The 15,010-nt window shown below is 44.1% G+C and overlaps 1 protein-coding gene across 1 annotated transcript in view; it reads left to right on the forward strand.

The window, feature by feature from the left end:
• The first annotated feature begins 415 nt into the window (after positions 1-415).
• The window catches only part of LOC139823005 (uncharacterized), a 64,906-nt gene continuing 50,311 nt past the window's right edge, over positions 416-15,010 (forward strand). The window contains exon 1 of the mRNA XM_071795267.1: positions 416-655. The gene's annotated coding sequence lies outside the window, so the exon portion shown is untranslated. The remainder of the gene's footprint in view (positions 656-15,010) is intronic.

Here is a 15,010-nt window from a genome sequence, read left to right on the forward strand (position 1 = left end):
ATAACGCGAAGCGTGCGCGCGCGCGCGACGTCGTGTCGCCCTGCCACCGTCGAATCGTCGTCGCCGATCGACGCCGTCGCCGGCGTTGAGGGAACAACACCCGGGAGGTAACGCTCGCACGCTCGCTCGCTCTCGCGCGCGCGACAATATGAGTCCAAGTGAGTAAAGCTCGGAGCACCCACATTTCGACGGCGACGTCGTCACCCCGCGGCCCGCGCGTTTTCTCTTCGCCGTCGCGAAGAGCGCCGCAGCAGACGCCGGAAAAACGCGAGAAACAGGGCCCCTCTGACACAACGGAGTGAGTAGTCATCCGCTGGTTCTTTGGCGTCCTAGGAACGCGGATTCCCCACTTCCGATCATCCGCGTCGGACGATCGGACGAACGTACGCCGCGTGAGTACTCCGACTCTTGACGTTTTACCGGTGTGACGCGCTCCGTTCGACGAGATTTACGAGATGATCAACAAGATTCGCGAGTGAGAGGACGTACGAAGAGGAGCAGCGAACCGGGAAGCGGCGGCGAGACCGAGGACAAGCTGAAGAGTAGACACGTGCGTGAGAGTACCATATTCCAGAAACATTACTGGCATCCAAGGATATCGTCTTCGGTCGGTACGGAGAAACAGCGAGAACACGCCGAGAACACGTTGGAAAAGGTAAGCGACAGAGTAAACTTGTTAGAGGATTGGAGTGGATGCACGAGATGTTATGTAAACACGGGGGGGGGGGGGGGCAGGGGGGCTCAGAGCGCCCGAGCGTCGCCACCCCGTGGCGAGAGGGCTGCGAATCTTCCGGCTTAGGGATCTCTGTGCTTTTTTTTCCGCATCGTGATTGTACGTGATGAGAGGACAGTGCGACGTGACTGTCAATTTACGAGGAGCACGAGAGAGACGGAGACGCTCCCATTCGATTCCTTATGTCACTTTGCGCTTCACATTCTTCGTCTCTTGTCGAACACGTTCCCTACATCCTTTATGTGCGATTCGAAACGAGCAAATTGCTCTGAAAGTCCACTCGAGCAAATCGAGTATCGGCGCGTTATATATTTTTCATATCGTTACCTCGAGATAGTGTGTTTTCACCTTAGTTTTTTCATTGTTGCTGAATATTTGTGACGGGTATCCATTTCCAGTGCGAATCCGTGACATTGACTGCGACTATTTGTTGTATCTCGCTTTAAGGTAGAAACATTGTGAAAGCATCAATCTTATCGAGATATCGAGATGGTAAAATATAATATAAATTCCAACATAACTTATAAATATAAATTGAAGCCGAGATTGAAGCTGCATCGCCTGAAAAATCTTATGATTCGTATGGCCCCAAGAACGACGCGGTTGTATCGTTTAATTACACATAAATCAATAGACATAAATTTTAATGAAATTTTAAATTTCATATAAACTGTTATTTTTTAAAACACGCATTCTGTGCTTCGATGTATGCTCTCTGTCTCGATCGAAAAAGAATCACGCAGTCTTTTGATTTACTCCAATTGTTTCTCACGCATATTAAATACAGGGGAGCTCTTTAGATGTTTTTCGGCAGAATTTCGCTAGCGACTCAGGAATCTCGCAAACATCCATATAACGCATCCATATAACACAAATAACGAAAGTTGTGGAGGCTACTGTTTAATAACAGCGTCACACGTTTTTGAATCCGATCCTATACGCGTATTTTGAGATTCAGATCTGGTACAATATACTCTAAAATATATCAGAAAATATACTCTAAAATATATTACATGTATAAGTGAAACATAAAAAAAGATCCGCGTCGCGTTTTGAGAAGGAACTGCTATCTATTCTTATTATTGGCAGAACCGTCGCATTATAAATTCTCGCAATTCTCTCGGAAATTGCGACATTTCTTAATTCTTAATGCACCAGTGATTATGCAGTGATCGATATCACACAGTTGTGCATCTTCTAGCGTTTTCTCCAATCGCGTTTTGTTCGGGTGGCCAAACATCGTCTGCTTGTCACACGATTCGCCACTAATTTAATTACCAAAAGCCTTCGATTTGTCGAGACTTTCCGTAAACTGTCATTGTCCTGCTCTCTGAGATATGCTTTCGATTAATATATATTTCTATAAACTGTTTGCAACGATGTTTCCAATAACAACACGATGACACTAAGCATCCTGCGATAATTGCAATCCTGTGTTAACAACGCCTTAAATTAAGGCGTGTCTGAAGGACGAGGATATAGAAATTATTGCCGCGGTAGAGAATAACTGGAAAAACCACCGTGAAAATTAGTGGGCCGTTCTCAGATTAGATTTTGGCCGAAACACGATGACGATTATCCCGACACGCCCTCCGGTCGTTCGAATCACGGAGAAGGAAGCCTCCTTCGTTGAAGCGAGACGGAAATCCTGATTCCTGACACTTATCTAGAGGCTATAAATCTTTCCCCGTGAGGTCAACATACGTATTCGTGACAGCTCCCGGCTTCTCGTGTTACGTCGCATTGTAATAAAAAATTCAAGATACAGAAATCGGGAAATTGCATTCTTTGAGCTCTCGTTGTCTCGGCAGTTACCAACGCGTTTATTTTTCCATTTGTACATATATTTACATATCTGTTACTATTTACATTATTGATTTACGTTGATAGTATAGTACAGCATCAGCGCGTAAATTGATATAAAAGAAAAAGAGAAATCTTCCTCGCTTGGAATAACAAAGATGAAATAATCCTGTCGATAATGTCAAACGAGCGACCGTATGGATAAATAGATCGGCTTAAAATCTCAACCGCGACTTCGTCAAATCATGAAAGAAAACCACCGAGTGTATGCGTATATACCGAATGTCGCGTTCGTTACTCGCGCGACTTGAAATTGGCGTAACGGTCGGTGGATGCGCGGAGTTCTTTTCCGCGTCGCGCTTATAAATCCCTCGATCGAGTCCCGCGCGCGCGCGCGGGGCCCCTGATAAATGAAGTCGCGGAAATCGCGGCCGTGCCGAAAGAAAGCGGCGGACGGGACGGAGCGCGGCTTCTTGCGTAAGAACCACGCGAATAAAAGATCGGCGCGGCGCCTTTTCGCGCGTATCACGCGCGTGAGTGGCACCGGTAGCCAGTCGCATGCTCGTCCTGTTAATTGTCGCCAATTAACGAGGTACACCTCTCGCCGGTGCGGCGTCTCACCTTGCCTTCGCCGAAGCCACCTCCTTATCGGCACTATTCAGGATCGCCGCCGTGCTCTTTTCTCTCCGCCGGCTCGTACACCCCGACGAGCAGCGGTAAACCATCGTTCGCGCTTTTGTCGATATAAACGCCACGTCATCCCCGCTAATCGTCACGAAAACGTATGCCGCGTTTATACGACGTCCACTCGATAAAGACCGCTACCGGCCGCGCGAGAGTGAAACGCGCCGCGCCGAGCATCAATCTTTGTACCGATTTCTTTGGCCGAGCGCGGCCGTCCTAGCCGCGGTAAGATCGGTAATACGAGTTTAGTTACCTATCGCGTCGGGGTTCCGGCACCGAAATCGCCGCTCGTTAGCGAAGCACATTCGCGTTCTCCTTTGCCTTCGGTGAGAAGTGCCTAGACGAAAGAGCGTCTCGTGATAAGATGATTTCCTGAACATTCGCCAGCTTATTCTCTAGTTTTTTGCGCGAGTAAAATTATCGTCCCTTCAAGAACGATTGTTACTAAAAGAATTTTGGTAAACTTCATCACAATGCTTTGAATGAACTCTCTAAATCTCATAGAGCGATTTTGCCATTAATATATATTTGAGTGATTGCGATAGTCACTCCGAAAGAGAGGGCTATCACTCTAATTTGAGTAAATGCGGGCACTCTTAAGATAGGAGTGAATTTTTCACTCAAATTTTTAGAGCGGCTAATCTACCGGAGTGATACGATTTCACTCTAAAGCTGATTTCATCAAATCATCAAATCACGACTCACTAAAGATCAACTGATAAATGACTCTAATAGAGTGAAATTTTCCACTCAAAATTGTAGAGTGACATAATTCACTCTTATGGACACTGATCTACTTCACTCGAAAAGAATGTCCGTTACTCAAATGGAGTGCGATTTCATTACAACTTATATAGGCTCAATTTTCACTTTTCGTTACACTTGATGCATTTCACTTGTTTCGAGTGATATATTTCACTCTTCGATTTTTAGAGAGAATGTACTTTTTTGTTGAGTAAGGCAGTTATTTTAATTGCTGATTGATATATTCGAATCGAGAAATTAATTCTAAAAGTTATATATGATAGAAAAATTTTTGCTTGCATTAGATATTCTATAAATGTCGATATTTATGACGTTGCTAATGAAACTTTTATTGAAATCAAACAGAACGATAAATATCAATTAGAAACTGATACGATTTAATATATTAGATGATGTTTAATGGGGTTATAATCACTGCTCCAACTGTTAGACTAATCACAGTTATAGTCGATTCGCGAGAGGTCCAATTGATCAACCTGTTTCTCTAGATGTTTACAGCAAGGTCTATAAAGCATCGTGTTGTTCCTGTTTTAACCAGGTAGCTAAGAATATATGTACCAACTGTGTAAGGATCAAAGATACACGTGAAGGAATTTTTAAACGTTATTTAACAAACTTTTTAGAGAATTATTTTTTAGGCAAATTAGATTGAAATTTTACCAGGCACGTGATATTTTAACAACATTAAATTTTATAGAATGTCTGTGACGTGTGAAGTAAAATTACACGTGCCAGAAACGCGAATTCTCTTTTCAAGTTGTCATCCAAAGATAATTTTCCCAATGAACGAACGTAATTAACGCATTTGGCTAATACAGTTAATCACGGTAATCTATATTCGACTCAGGTTTCAATTTGGACAATCAAAATAACGAGAACTTAATCGATTTCGATTGTTGTACATCTCTCAACGTCGCGACAACGGGCATCGTGCATCGTCGCCTACGCTTCACTTTCACTCGATTCACTCGCGTCGCGTCGCGTTGCACGTCCCGCAAGGTTCCCGTACCGTGGTGGCTCGTGGTGCCCTTTTTTTTCACGAGTCATCTCCGTAGGTGCCGCGCAGTTTTCACGGGCGAGAAGTGGCCGACGACGGGGGGTTGGCGGGTTGTGTACGTCTCGTGGTGTCCGGGGCCCGACCGAACGAGCTGACGGACAAACGCACAATGAGAACGAGGAATGCCCCGCAGAGCCAGACATGAAGACGTCACTCAGAAACGGTAACGGTCAGGACACGGGGTCAGGCCCGATCTGACCGTTCCGGGCTGGGCTTCGCCATCAGCTGCGCTCTCTCGAGTGAGTCAGCGTCGGCTCGGCAGTCCGTGCCGTCGCTTCGGAGCACCTTCCTCGAGACGAAATTCCGAGGAAGCCCTCGATATCGTCGGCTTTACACGTTTATACGCTTCGAGAGCCACACGTTTTATGATAGATAGGCAGAGAGAGATGTATTTTTAACATTCTGGAATCTGGTCCTCTTAAGTGCTTGAGATAAAATATGTATCGATAATGAACGTTTGTGTGTATTGGTAATGCATTGAAGCAAAGAAGAAAAATATGAACATTTGGAGCAATAGAAAATAGAAGAAGCCGGAAGGAGAGAGAGGACGAGTAACTAAAGGAGAAATAATTCTGAATAATGTAAGTGAAAAGGATATATTTGTCAAAGACAGGACGAGAACTAAATTTCTCTTATAAACATAGTGTAAGTCATAAATAATTAAAAATTACAAATTATAAGGAATATTATTTCGTCGTATTCCTTAAATACAATCATGCAATTAAATCACTTAAACAAAACAATAATAAAGTTTACGAGGACTCTCTGCTGATTTAAAACATCCATCACAAGATTTCCGAGGTACGTCGTGCCGTTTGTAATCGGCCGTAACAAATGTTCATTGAACAATGTGCATATTCGTGTTTAACTATCAGTTATAGCGATTCCGGGAACGTCTGTCTCGGAAATATGAAACAGGAGCTGTCAAATTTTATCGAAAATTCGACGGCGACCGCGACGGAACGCGACGATTAACGCCAGTGGGGGGGGGAGGAGTTGAGGGGGCGAGGTATAAATCTTACGCAATTTAAGCTCGAGCTTCGCGCGGCGGACAATGAATGGCGTAGCGCCATTTCAGCGCTTCGTTGGCTCGTAATGCGGCCGTAAATTAAGTCCCGCGCCGATTGGTGCACGTCCATGTCTCGTGATTTACAAGCGTACGACGCGTCCCCGTCGTACACGCCCAGAAAACCCGAGATCACTCGCGTTTATCGTCCCCGTCGTTCCCGTGACGTAACCGCACGCAAAAAAGCCAAGTTTCACAACGCCCTCGCTGCGCTTAGAAAGAATAAGCTTCGCGCGAAACCTACATTACTCATTCATGTCCATCCGCGAGGCACGCTTGTGTTCGCGAAATATGCTTGCTTCCTGCAGTCGTAATAATTTACTTAGCGATAAAAGCTTGTCGATATTTTCACAAAATATATCATTGATTGTAATCATCAATGCGGCTCGGGACTTAATCGGACTTTTCGTCGCGTATCGCATTGAAGCGAAAATTTTCATCAGCATCAGGTATATTATTGAAAATATCTCTTAATGCCTTCGCGTTGGCATTAAATATAACGTCACGCAGTTTAACTCAGGAACTAATACTGAGACCATCTGTTTGGAGTTCGGTTGTAATTTAACGTAAGTTGATATAACTCTCTAAATCTCGTAGAGTAATTTCGCCACTAATATATTAGAGTGATTGCGATAGTCACTCCAAAAGAGAGGGTTATCACTCTAATTTGAATAAATGCACTTATAAGGTAGGAGTGAATTTTTCACTCAATAATTCTTAGAGCGGCTACTCTACTGAAGTGATACGATCTCACTCCAAAGCTATAGTGAATCACAATTCACTAAGGAACGACTGATAAATGACTCTAAATGACTTACAGTGAAATTTTTCATTCAAAATTATAGAGTGACATAATTCATTCCTATGGACACTGATCTACTGCACTCGAAAAGAATGTCCGTTCACTCAAATGGAGTGTTATTTTACTCTTTCTTAAGCCCGGTTTTCACACGTAATGATTAGTGGCGTCAACTGACTGGCATTCATTGGCGCTAGAACCGACTAGCAAACTCACAAGTATTTACACAGTGATTGGCGTATAATATGGAAAATATTTAACATTTATTAAACACACGGTAAATGACAGCAAGCATATAATCTCAAATTTTGAGGTTATATGCTTTGGCCAATAACCGCCAGTAAACGCCACATTACTAGCGCCAGTTTGTATCAAGTGTTTACACTTGCATTTTTACTGGCGTTAGTCGACTGGCGCGGCCTGACGCCACCAATCATTGCGTGTGAAAACCGGCCTTTAGAGTGGCGAATCACTCGAAGTACACAGGTTTAATTTTTACTTTTCGTTACACTTGCATTTCACTCGTTTTGACTGATATTTTATTCTTCGACTTTTAGAGAGAATATTAACTTTATTAAAGTTAATATTCTCTCGACTACTTAGATCAGATTATCCTGTATAAGCGTTGAAACATTAATAATGCTTAATGCAAACTTTGAAATACGCGACTATAAGTGTACCCACGTGTCGATGAATGCTGATTAGAAGCACGAAACTACCGTTAGTGTAAAAAGAAAATCGTGTCGAATTTTCCGTACCAGTCGGCTCGCTCCTTCACTGAAAATCCTCGACTGAACCTGTTTCGAGAAGTGAACACCTGATCGTCCGGTCGAAAGGTGTGGAAATACCTAGCTGCGAATTGAGGAGGAGCCGTCGCTACGGGCAAGACGAAACGACGATTATTTTTGGTTTTGGCATCTGGCGTGCGGCTCAGGCTACAATCTCTATTTACAAGTCATTCATGCATAGCACGCCCTTTGCGTAACCACAACAGAGGCCCCCTGGGTTGCAATAATAACTCACCTTAGTGTCCTTTAAAACAGCCATTATTTTATATGGAATTTTTCGATAACCGACCTTTCAACAACTCTCGGTTTTTCACATTTCATGGCATGACCTTTCCCTTTTTCTCTTTTTTTCTCTAGCGTCAGTAATTATCCTTTCCGGAACAGTGTCGACAGTTCAGGAAAGCTGTCCAACAGGGAACTGTCAACATTGTGAATTGTAAACCCAGTTGTCAGATAATAAATATCTCAATTCAAGATGGTTTTCAGTTTCTTTCGGACACTAAAGTTTCCTTCTGTCAATTTTTGTTCGAAGAGATATTAATTTTTGAACAGGAAATAACAGTAAATAAGCTTTTAATAACATTTGGCTGTTACTAAAGAGAGACACTTTGCCGTTTGACGAAGCAAAGAACAGAATATTTGCTATAAATATTGGCATACCGCGGATCCCATCAATATAATTAAAAGTTTCCGATACAGTTATTTTTATCTATAGTTATTTACTCCTTTAAATATGGTGTTAAAATATTTTAGAACTTAGTGCTTTAATAATGAGATACACACAGAAATTGTGTAATTATAATCCAAACTCAACCAATTATTGAGTTTAAAAACTACACTACCCTCCATAAGTTTGGAAACACTCTATAAAATGCAATATACAGAAAATAGTACATAATAGTACATATGTTATCCAACAGGCTTTTAAAATAAAGAATTTCCATTAATTTTTACATTCTTCAAAGTAACCACACCTTTTGCTTTAATGACTGCCTTGCATATTCTCGGCATACGGTGGATCAACTTTTGGAGTTCAGTCGGGATACGTTTCCATTCTTGCTGGAGAACTTCCCAAAGGTGCGCACCTGTGACTTGTGATTTGCTGTTCAACAAATTCAACTCCGAGCACTTCGGTGTCGCGAAATAATCATCCGACATATTTTCGGCATGTACAAGTGTTGCAAATGTCCCAGGTGGAAATATATATGATTATTTGAACGTCTTACGATATATTCATACCAAAAATCTGCACAGATCGCTGCCGTGCGACTATTTATCTGTAAATAGTCGCACGTACGGCATCTGTCATAGAGTGTTTCCAAACTTATGGAGGGTAGTGTATATTAGAACGCAGCGGGTGAAATGCATTTCGCGAATCTAATAGTGAGAAAGATATCGAACTCATTTGAAAGTCATTTACACTAATCTGAACAGCGATGACGGCTAATATCTCGCGTTTTCGTATAGCTGCCTGAATAGAAGAATCGGTAGGTACTAAAAAAAAAAGAAGAGAAAGAATAAAAAAAATGATCGTTCTATTCCTGGACAAATCGAAAGTGGGACTACCGACGTTTCTGCGGATCGGGGGACACGATGAGCACAAATCATTATTAACGACTGCCACGGCGCGACAGCCGTTGTACGTTTCGTGAAATATCGCAAGCGGCGGAGCTTTATTAAGCTGCTTTGATCTAACCTGCGGTCTGTGCTCTCGCCATGATTCGAGCGAATCACAATATTACTTTCACAGCATACTGCAGATATTATTATATTCCGGTAGCCGTGTTTTACTCTCGCACATTCTGCTACGCGATAAATTTATCATATCGGTAAAATGTCATTAGCAGCATAATTATGAAATGTAAAATGCAAACGTTTTTAAATGTAAATTTCAGGTTTTTAATTATCCTTGAGATCATGCCTTAATAAACAGATGCTATTGCGCTTAATCAATGCAGCACCGTTCTCTCACGTAAATCTTTCGGATAGCTTCGCGTCATAAAATAAAATTCTAAATATCACCGTGACCTCAAGAATGGATTTTTTGATGATTTATTCGCGTGCTTGGAAAGAACCAATGGTGCGTATCAAAATAGCGAAAGGACTTTAATAATAATCACGTGTTTATTTTCATCTACGTAATAATCAAAAGTCACGTCTGCATAATCGATTACTTTATGCAGCAAACTAATCGCGAGTTAGTCACGACGTTATCATTCTTTGATATTCAACCGTCGGAATCCTCATCTACCTATTTACCCTATATCATACCAGAACATAAAGAAGCGTCTATTCACGCGCGCGCGGGGAAAAGAAAAAGATAGGGTAGACGGAGTCGTTCGAGGAAGGTGGAGGAGAGGCGCGAGAGAACTCTGAATTTCACGGAATCGCCGCGACCGCCTCGCAGTCTCGCGCGGCAGCAAGAATAATTCAAGGTGGAAGGCCGCATCGATTTCGTGGATAGGCGTCCCATCCGTGGCGAGATGCTGAGGCCGCCGGTTTATAATAAGGCGCTATAACACGCCGAGGTCTCTCTCTCTCTTTCTCTCTCGCGCGCGCGCAGGTGTAAGGAGGTGTCCGGCACCTTAAGGCTTCCAGTAGGGTCGAACGGAGCGGCATATTTCATCCATTGTCGCCCCTCAACTCCGGCGGCGGCACTTTTCAACTTTTTATAGAGATTTTTATACCGCTATATCTATACCGTCTCTCTACGCGCGGCTACGTGAGGGAGAGAGAAAGAGAGAAAGAGAGAGAGAGAGAATCTCTCCGGGAGAAGCCGGGAGCAAGCGAGAGAGGAGGGCGCAGGACGCGAAACGAGGGGGAGGGTTCGCCCCATCGTGCCTGAATATGAATATAATAATGAGAACGGGTTTCGTCGTCGTTCCGCTTCTCCGCTTCTCGTCCTTCGGCTTCGCTCACGGGATTTCTTCTCTCGACTCTCGCAGCGACGAGTTGCCTCTCCTCTCTCCACTCCGCTCTCTTCCCCGGATCCCTTTTTCTGCTCTCCGCTTCTATCCCCCTCGTCCTCGCCCGCGCGATCCTGCGGACGCGTATACGCGCGCTTATAATACACATATAGGTACGCGCCGCTCGGCAGTGACAACAAAACCGGACGCGTGTCATTGCGCCTGCTAAATTGCCTCCTCGCGTTGCCCCGCCGCCGGATCCCGCGGTCGCGGGATCCCTCTGACGCGAATCGATCCGCCCCCGGTTATTGAACATCCGCGTGGACGTCGCACCTGCTAATGCATCTTCGCGCTGCCGCGCGAACCGTATCGCGAGAGCAGCGTCTGTGTAAGAGTCAAATGTAGAAGCACAGCGAGATCTCTCTCCGCGGACGGGTTTCCGACGGTAGCAATTTCCCTCCTTGCTTTCTTTTTCGTTATTAGCGTCGCTCATGCAGGCCGGCCGCGCAGTGACCGTTCATTTCTCTCTAATACCTTGAGCTTTCCATTAAATAAAAAGACGATGAAGGAAAATGGAAAATCGTACTCTCTTTTCATAGAGGTTTTGTCACTGATATATTAGAGTGATTGCGATAGTCACTCCAAAAGAGAGGGGGTGTAGTCACTCTAATTTGCATCAGGCACTAGTAAGATAGGAGTGAATTTTTTACTCAAATTTTTAGAGCGGCTACTCTACCGCAGTGATATGATATCACTTCAAGGGCCGGTTGTTCCAATTTATTGGTAAACTAACTAATAGTTAAATCATATGCCTATCCTTGTTTAATTTGAAGGAAAAACAAAGACACATATATGATTTAACTATTAGTTAGTTTACCAACAGGTTGGAACAGCTAGGTTGGAACCGACCCTAAAGCTATATAGTGAATCACGATTCACTAAAAGATCGACTGATAAATGACTTTAATAGAGTGAAGTTTTCTACTCAAAATTGTAGAGTAATATAATTCACTCCTAACTGATCTGCTGCACTCGGAAAGAGTGCTCTTCCACTCAAATGGAGTGCGATTTTCACTCCAATTTCTAGAACGCAATTTTACTCTTTAGAGTGGCGAATCACTCGAAGTGCACAGGCTCAATTTTCACGTTTCGTTACACTTGCATTTCACTCTTTGACTTTTAGAGAGTACTATATCAAGATTGGTGCTGTGTTTTTGACGCTATCTTACGCGACTGCATTTAATTCGGCCCTTAGACAAGACTCTCCCGTGCGTCTACTTTACAATCCATTTCTGCGTATTCTGCCGTCTCCCTCCGTAACTGTGGGAATATTACGAGGTCGACATACTGGAAGTGTTTATATGTACGGACAATTGTTTATTCAACAAACATCTTAATCTTCATAACATTAAAGAAATATGTGTTTGCACGTATATAGCGCACGTGCGAGAGGTACAAGGATTAGAAGCGATTAGCTTCTAGTCGGCTGAAAGAAAAAGTGCATGTGTTTCGGATTGTGTTTTGGCAGTCCCTTCTGAAAGTCGGATGTCGCGTTTGGTGTTAGAACGGTGTTGAGCTAATTCCTTTTAATTAGACACAGCTGTCCATCTGTACATCGATACGTCTATACAGTTGTAAGCTTAATATTTCATTTGTCACATATGATGAGATTGTCGGATGTATGTACCGATTAGCTATCGGACAGGAAATTTTTCATGTACCGGGAAAATTCTCCTGAGGACTCTTTAGAAATTCTCTTTCCGATAGACAATCGATACGTTCGCGGCAGACTCCTCCGCGCGACGAATGAAATATTAGTCCGTGAGATTAGCCTTAGTGTAATTAGATTTCCTCGCGAGCGCAGGATCCTATGTCGCATCCCGTATGCATTCATCTGCTGCAATTCAATATAATGCTGAGAATGAAAAATACTACGTTTCTCAAGTCTATCGCGCAGTTTATCCTACTGTTTCTTTTGTTCGCGCAACACTATACGTATATACAGCGGACGTTGCGTCAATTATACTTAATATCGTCGTATAAGCAAAAGGCGAAGTGGATTTTAAAGAAAATAGTCGTTCATTTCTGTTCCTTTCGAAACTAGTTTAAATTACTCGTTAGGTTACTTCCATGTTCAATTAATGTATTTTCTTTAAACTGCAAACGTTTTAGTTTTATCTGCGCCTTGATCTCATTAATGTGGCATGTTATTGACATGTTATTAGTTTCAAGAATATTCTACCACGTCGTCGTTTCCGAACAATCTGCGCTGGTTAAAAACCTAAATGCTGAAATCACTGCTTATTTGCAGAAGTTTGCATCACAGCTTTGCGTTTTGAAAAACTGCGGACTTGCCACAAACGCGAAATAATGGATATAGTCTCATTAAGTTTCGCACGCGCGACATTCTCGATAGAATGGAGAACCAGTTCGGACAGTTCTCCTTTTTATCTGCGCCTTCTCAGGAGAAGCAGCGGCTTCTCAGGAGCTCCCCATCAATTAATTACTCGATTAATCAATGTCGAAGGCGACGTCGCATGCACGTACGGAGGCGTGCGCAGCTTCCCACAATCGGCGAGCGTTCGCAAAAGCACAGAGACTTCCGAGAGAGAAAGAGAGAGAGAGAGGGAGGAGGAGGGTGCTGTACTTTTCTCCCTCTTATTTTTTCCCTCTCTTTCTCTTTCCTCAGGTATATATCGTCAACTGCAAGTAATAATGGCAAGCGAAAAAGGGAAAAGATACGTCCTCTTTTCTACGAAGATAACGCGAATCAGAAGGAGTCGGCGGAATCAGTGAAAGAGAGAGAGCAAGAGAATGACAGAGAAAGAGAGACGGTGAGAAAATGGAGAAACGAGGGAGAGGCGAGGGTACGGAGCGAGAGTGAGAAGAAAGAAGGAGCAAGGAATGTCGTACACAAAGGTGTTGAGGCCGGATAGCAGCGAGAGAGCAAGAGAGCCGAAGTAAAAGCCGCTGGAAAAAAGGTACGGCCGCGCACGGGAGAGAACGAGCGCGATAGGACGGAACGAGAGAGAGAAAGAGAGAGAGAGAGAGAGAGAGAGAGAGAGAGAGAGAGAGAGAGAGAGAGAGAGAGAGAGAGAGAGAGAGAGAGAGATAGAGAGAGAGGAGAGAGAGAGAGAGAGAGAGAGGTAGAGAGAGAGAGAGAGAGAGAGAGAGAGAGAGGAGAGAGAGAGAGAGAGAGAGAGAGAGAGAGAGAGAGAGAGAGAGAGAGAGAGAGAGAGAGAGAGAGAGAGAGAGAGAGAGAGAGAGAGAGAGAGAGAAAGAGAGAGCAAGCCGGAAAGGGTCGGAGCGCGAGGAGCTCTCGCCTCATCGGCGGAGAGATGCGTGTGTACGGTTATCGATATATTACGGGGGGGGGAGGAGAGAGAGAACAGGGAGTAGGGGGACAGGGGCGCGTCGGTGTGCGTGCAAAAGGGTGAAAAGGAGGGACATATTTTATATTTATGGGTATTTGCCGCTACTGTGCTCTCGCGCCGGCGGCGGCTTGCGGCAGAGAGCTAACCGACCTCCCTCTTTTCCTCCCGTTCCCTCCTCTTCACTTCTTCTTTCTCCTTCGGCACGTCGGATCGGACCGCGCTCCGTCCTGTTCCCGCCGCTGTTCTCCCGGCGGTATCTCTCCGTTCCCGTCGCGTCGCGGAGTCCTCAGCCTCAGCGCGGGACGCGCAAGCCGGCGGCCGGACCATGTGTCATCTCCGGTGTGCCATCCCATATTCCGTTCCTACCATGATATGCTCAAAGCTCGTTCCACGCTCACGTTGGATATCCTTTATAGGTGTGCGCGTTTGTCCCACATCTATATATAGATGCGGGGTGCCGTGCACGGGGTACAGCCAATACCATAAGGAAGGCTCCCGAAGAACGTCGTCGTGGTACCTATCTCGTTTATGTCGAGAGTTTTTTGCGTAGCCTCGGTTGGAAAATCCTCGGTTATAGATACGAGATATCCAAGCGCGGTTCCCTCGCTCGGGATAGAATTGTAGGCGTTGAATCGTGCAATTGGAAAAAATTGGAGGACCGACGGTGTAAAACCTCTTGATTTCCGACTACAAGAGGTTTTACGTAGACCGTTTACGTAGATTTCTCACTCTCGGCGGTCTAATCCCTTCCTTACGACGCAAATATAAATATGTCGCGACAAACGCACGGGAGGGCGAGCTCATTTTGAATTATTCCGGGAGGCCGATCAATTTTCCGCGTTACGACACGTAAATCTAAAAACACGCAGCAATCGAAATGAGTAAAATTCGTAGAATATTTTACGCATCAGATGCGGTTCGGCACACAGTCTATAACTCATTATAAATGCGACGCAATAAATATACAGGATTAATTAGGTGCAAATAGCTATCACTTAAAGATCTGTTGGCAGTACGTTAGTTTCGAATAGTGCG

This window comes from Temnothorax longispinosus, chromosome 12, assembly GCF_030848805.1.
Source record: "Temnothorax longispinosus isolate EJ_2023e chromosome 12, Tlon_JGU_v1, whole genome shotgun sequence".
Classification (NCBI taxonomy): Eukaryota; Metazoa; Arthropoda; class Insecta; order Hymenoptera; family Formicidae; genus Temnothorax; species Temnothorax longispinosus.